A 6,809-nucleotide genomic window follows, 5' to 3' on the forward strand; every position below is an offset into this window, starting at 1 on the left:
TTTTGGAAACTACATTTCCCATAAAGCCATGCCCACCGAACGCTCTGATTGGCCAAGGCTTATATTTTATTTCCAGTATCATTCCTATTACGGCGTAAATTATTATCCAAATGCTACTGAAGAAGATTAAAGAGAAAGCACGGTCACATGGTACCTGTTACTTTCCTCCGCGCTTTCAGGACGGACTAATCACGGTTGTTTCTGATGAGTCCTATTAAAGATTTAATTTAAAATATATATGTTGTGCCTATTTAAATTTTGTATTCAGTTACCAATCTTTAATTCATTATTTTTTAACGTTTTAATGTGCACAAAATCTGCATGCAAAATCTGTTTGCCTTATCATTGCCCACTTCTGCCTCCACCCTGAATACAGAAAGAGCTACAGGATGTGCATGATCCAGCGTAAGCTTTGACAGCGCTACAGTTTCTCATTCTGCCCATAAAATACCCTATTTTATCCATTCAGGATTCTTAATACTTTTATTCAGTGTAGGTTAAATTGATTTTAATTAATTAAAATATTTAAATTGATCAACATTGACAATAAAAAACTTTTAGAATGTAACACAAGTTTTCTATTTAAAATAAATGCTGTTCTTTTGAACGTTATATACATCATCCTGACAAAAAGTAGCATTTTCACAAAATGTTTGGATTCCACAAAAATACAGCAGTCCTGTCATGATTCTGCCCTCTTGTCTTTCTCTACTCATGGGGCAGGATCATGACAGACCTATGTTATGTGTGCAGGCACATGGCCTTGTGTTTGGGCTGTGTGCTTGCGCTGTCTCGTTCTCTTGCCCCGCCCCCTTGTTATCCTCCTTTTGTCATTATTGCTTCATCTGTGTCACCTGCTGTCAATGTCTGTGTCTCCCTATTTAATCCCCTTGTGTTTACTGTCCTGGGCTGGTTCATTGTGAGATACTACTACCTGTGAGTATGCTGTCTTAGTAAATAGTCTTGTATAGTTTTTGATCTTGTATTTGCTGTCTGTTAAGTAAGTCTAGTCTTTGTCAAGTTTAGTCATCCCTCGTTTGTCTTGCCTTTGTTTTGCCCCCTCGTGGGTTTTGCTTTCCCCTGTTTTCTGTTATTAATAAACGTTGTGTGATTGCATACCGTCTGCACTTGGGTTCATCTGCTATCCTCATAACAAGTACAACCATTTTCAAGATTGATAATAATAATAAATGTTTTTGAGCAGCAAATCATCATTTTAGAATGATTTAGATTGATTAAGAATATTAGTGAGCATTCCTTCAAAAATATTTAGATTTTTTTTTTTATTCACTCTGCCAGTAGGTGGAGCTTATGGAATAGCAGAAATGTAGCATTTACCATGGTAACTCTTGTAGGCCTATAGCTGCACTTTTTAGAAAATTTAGAACCATAAGCATTGTCGTAATTCATCAACAGTAGATCAAAGCAATAACTTGGTATAAATCACTGATTGTGCTCTGATACCGCAAGCCTGTAGAACGTGCAACAGCTCCACGTTTTTACTTTGAAACATGCAGGCGCTCCCATTAAATCTTCGCTGTTTGAGGTTTAATAATCACATTAACAGCCCACTGAAGTGCCTTGAAATGTGCAGCGTTATTCAATGTGTTGACGTAATTTCCGTTGAAACAGGAAGACATAGTGGGATATAAGTCAAGTCAAGTCACATTTATTTATATAGCGCTTTTCACAATACAGATTGCATCAAAGCAGCTTCACAGTGATAACATGAAAGTAGTACAATACAGTTCAATAATATTGTTGAATATTAAATATCCCCAACTAAGCAAGCCAAAAGCAAGGCGACAGTGGCAAGGAACCAAAACTCCATCAGATTGGATGGAGAAAAAAACCTTGGGAGAACCCAGGCTAGTCAGGGGCCAGTTCTCCTCTGGCTAACAATCATAGGGTTTCAAAGAAGCTTTACAGTTAGTGCATATCAGAAAGTACCTGGAAAAAATACATTTAGTTAATCATGTAATATTAAGGGGATAACATATCGCCGGCGTTGAGTCGTCTCTTCGCAGGCGTTGAGTCGTCTCTTCACAGGCGTTGGTCTTCTCATCACAGGCGTTGGGGCATCCGAAATCCCCGTGAGAGGCAGGATACAAAACTGGAGCCTACGAACGCCATTTTTCTCGGGACAAGCGTCCCGAGATAACAGCAGAAAGGCAGATGGGAAATAATTAGCATAGCTGATGTTCATAATGATTTCCATTACACGGGAGTAGGTGTTAGAAAACCATAATCTCACAACTCTCCGCAACCCAAACTCTCCGCAACCCAACCGCCATATAACCATAGACAGTAAAAGAAATGAACACAACGACCCCATAGACTTCAACGGAAAAAAAAGTGAAGCCAATTTGAAGCACTCACTTCCTGATGGCTGAGCGACTGCACAGCCTCAAACTGAGCTTGACGACGTAGATGTGACGTGAGCAACCTGTCTGACAGTTGTAAGTCTTCTAGCTGTGCCAAGAGGAATCTGAATCATTCCCTTCCGAATCTTGCAGAGCCGGAGAGCGTGAGTAGGAGCTGTCCATGAGCTAGCAGCAGGAGCAACGTTATGACACTCTATATGTCCCCCCGATTGCCCGCGAGCTTCTACTTCTGTCTATACGGTAATTTCTCTAGAGAGTCGAGTGGAAATCGTTAGCCTATTTTTACAAAAACTGCTTCTACGGGGCCATGACATAAGATACAAGGTAATGGAGCCTTTTCTACATCGTCGTGTTTCTTTAGAAATAAACAATGGACAAATGGAGTATTTAAACGACTCAGATGTAAAGTTATTCGCTGTCAAAGTGACGCCAAAATGAATGGGAGTCAATGGAATGCTAACAGCAGGTGAAGGCTTGCTAACCAATGGCGGCCCCCAGGGAGGCTTCAGTTTCCAGCTGGTGGATTACCCCCTTGGATATAACCATAGACAGTAAAAGAACTTATAACGAAGAGCTCCTTCCCTTTTTTTTAATTAGCCAATAGCGTTTAGTTTTTATCAAAGCTCGGTAAAGCAGCAGTTTCCTCCTAATCGCTATCTGTTTCTCCTCCTAATCTCCGCCATATTGCTTTAAAATAGCATTCTGTGCAGAATTCAAATGGGTCCGATCTCTGTTATGGTCTGCGCCGCCTCGCGTATATGATCCGCTCTGTGCTATTGTGTTTCTGGACCGGGGCAGACTGTGCATGCAGCATCGGTTCATGAAACCAGAGTTCATTCGCCCCAATGGAAAGCATATTTTACATGAATCGTTCCCTATCCCCTATATAGTGCACTATATGCCATTTTTATGTCATGTAGAAATTCGTAAATGTGTGAAGAGTGAACGATTTTAGCTGCAGTTTCAGCGTATATTTATAATTTAGGGGGCGGGATGCTAGGGTTCTAGAGAGCATTTGATTGGACAGAAAATCTGATGAGAAGCTGAAGTGCAGAGTGATGTCATCAAAATCATTGATATTGATAGCACAGTGAGAGACTAAGTTTTGAATGCTTATATCTTCTAAATGTGAATTGTGTCATTGTTTTGGAGCTCACTAGCTTATAGATAACAGTAAGGCTAACATATTCATTCTAAAAGCCAAAAAACGTTAAGCCATATCGCAATTCCTGTTTATCTGTCCTCAAATTTAAGACCCCTTCAAATTTTCTTTTACCATTTAAGACTTTTTACGACCTCAATTTTTATAGAACTGAATTTAACTTTTAAGGACCTGCGGTGGTGGAACCCTGTTATAACAGTGTGGAGCTCCTATTTCCATCTCTGGATTAGCCTAACTAATTTTGGGGTTTGTTTTATACCAGTTTTCATAAGGACCATTCTGACTATGCAAACTATGTTAGAGATACAACATAAAACTCAGTGCATAACAAGCCAGAAGCCGCTGCTGCAGATGGCAGAGAGACGCATCTATTAATACTCCTTAGAGCAAGACTCGCTGTCCAACAGACAGGCAGGTCCTCAATGAGCGAAGCCTCTAACTTTAGTTTCCTCTCCAGAGCTCGTGCTTACAGAGTGACTCGCATGCATAAAAGTCAAACAAGTGCAGAAAATGATCTCTCGACAGTCATTTTTTCCTTCTTCCCGCGCACTCTACCCTTCCTCCCTCCCTCTCTCTCTCTCTCTCTCTCCCTGAGAAACAACACAACCAGCTACTGTTGTTTGAGTCTCGCTAATGAATCCACTATCAAGTGTTCAGTAAAGTCTCGCATGTGCTTAACGCGAGGTGCAGAGACCTCTGAAGGATATGTGAGATCCTGAAAGGAGGTTTGGGGAGGGTGTCCGCACTGAGACTGATCCAGAATCAGATTTATGGAAGGCAGCTGTTGAGGGTTTGACAGACAGACGGATCGGAGGACTCCAGCACTGCTGCGCAACACAAGCAGATTTGAGCCTGCAGAGGAGTGTGTCCGATCACACTAAAACAGCAAGGGTAAGTCACACTTTAAGTTCAACTCTTTTTCTTTCAGTCAAGTTGGACTCATGACTTGATCTTTTAAAATATATGTCTTGTTTCTCAACACTAATAATGTTTGAATGGCCAGAAAATGTGGAGTTGTTAGAGAAATGAATGAAAGACTAAATTAAAGCTGTTTATATACCCAATATAACAGTATTTTGTTAAAACAATGGCCATTGTGTGTTAAATTATACAATCTTTACTCATTAATGTTATCCATGTATGTAGCAAAATGGCCACATGTTAAAAAAATAAAACTTTTTAATGGGGTGCACTTATTTTTGCACAGCATTGTTATCCCTTTTTTTCATGTTGTCGAAATCATAACATCGGCCTATGAAATTAAGAAATATTTAGACTTCCGAGGTTGAAAAAATAAATTCTCAGTCATAATCTTTGCGCTCTGATCATTATTTCCAACACTTTGGCTGTTTTTCCCCTTTAAAATGAGAGCACAGTCCTGGGACCTATTTTTAGAGGGCTGAGGCATTACGGCGCGCTGGAGTTATGCAGACTGCAAGATTAGACTGAGTGGGGAGAACTTCATACAGCTTGTTATGTTTGCCCACAGCCTCTCTCCACAAGCTCTTATCTGGGCTCCTCGGAGAACTGGTTTTCTCACCTCATAACTGTTTATCCTCCAGCAGAACTCCACAGACACAGCGCAATATCACGCCTGCTCAATCTTCCTGGATTCGCTCGATATTTGATCAGGTCCGGCTTTGACACCACGAGGATCTTGGAATCTCTGTTTAAGACAAAGTCAGACTCCGGTGGTTTGGAAAGGCAGAGTTTCTCCTCTTGGCAGCTTAGATGAGGCTGGAAACAGTGAAAGAGCATCAGTAGGGTGGGTTCATGGAAAAAAGTCCTGAGGGAGAGACCGAGAGAGAAAGAGAGAGGCTGTCTGTGAGCAACTTGTGGAGTCAAGATGTTTACTTTCTTGTAGGACTTTAATGATCCTCTGCAACCATTGATATCATATATAAATGTTTAATTTCTGGCTGGTAATTATGTTTTAAATGGGAGTAGAAAGAAATTGGATCGTGCAAGTCCAAACCCAAGGAATGTTTGGATGAATTGCCATGGGGAGACATGAAGGCTGTTTCAGTTTTTCCTTCATCTGACAGTAGCATTTGATTCAAAGTAAATGCTGTGCTACACTTACTTCTGACAAAATCTCAAAGATCACTGTTTTGACAGAAAACAGCATAATATATAATAACGAGATTTACATTTTATCAAATAAATGTGAGGCTGATGCTATGCTGGTTACAACTACAAGTATGTTAAACAGTTGCCAGTGTGGTTTTAAGAGTAAGATTTTTGTTTAAAAAAAAAAAAAAACTTATTCAACTGCTGCATTAAATTTAAAAGTAGCAGTAAATACATTTATAATGTTACAAAATATTTAGATTTCAAATAAATGCTGTTCTTTTAAACTTTCTATTCAACAAAGAATCCTGAAAAAATGTATTACAGTTTCCACAAAAATATTAATCAGCACAACTGTTTTTAACATGGATAGTAATAATAAATGTTTCTTGAGCAGCAAATCAGCATATTAGAGTAATGTGGAGTAATTATGCTGAAAGTTTTATTTTATTTAGAAGGCGCACTTATTTTGAAGATTGCATTTTCCCCCTTTCATAAGTATTATGAGTGTACTTTCTTAGTATATAAAAAGTCTTTTCAAGCATACTTGGCATACTCAAAGGCCTCATTTACACCTGATATTAAGAGAATGAAAGAGTTTTGTAACAAAACTGCCTCAATGCTTATGACTTTGGTAAACAAAAGTTTTTCAAATATTAATATGTGAACTACATACAGAACAAAAATCATGGCGTGTCAAGGTTACTAAGTTTCTTAAGACTTTTTAATAACAAAGTATGTTAGTCCAGGTTGTAAAAATTTCACGCATACTTTCATGAATTGTAGTTTTAAATTTTGATAGAGTTGCATGACGTATTATTCGATCAGAATGACTCTTGACTATTGAGTTAAGCACTAATGTTGATTGTCAGATGGTGCGTGAGCAGTACCTCACCACCACAGATGACTCTGGGACCCTGGCTTCAGTCTCGGAGTACATCTACATGATCGGCATCTACGGCTGGAGGAAACGCTGCCTCTATCTGTTTGTTCTCCTTCTCCTGATCATCCTGGTGGTGAACTTTGCCCTTACGATCTGGATCCTGCGAGTTATGTGGTTCAATACAGTAAGATGACTTTACTCAGAGCACTTTAGATCACATATTTGATTGATTTTTAATAGAAATAATAATCCATATTTGGATTCCTAAATATTTAGATGAGCATTTTCAGTTGTGATGTTGCATGAAGTC

Source organism: Rhinichthys klamathensis, unplaced genomic scaffold, assembly GCF_029890125.1.
Source record: "Rhinichthys klamathensis goyatoka isolate OS25496 unplaced genomic scaffold, OSU_Roscu_1.1 h1tg000192l_1, whole genome shotgun sequence".
NCBI classification, from domain to species: domain Eukaryota; kingdom Metazoa; phylum Chordata; class Actinopteri; order Cypriniformes; family Leuciscidae; genus Rhinichthys; species Rhinichthys klamathensis.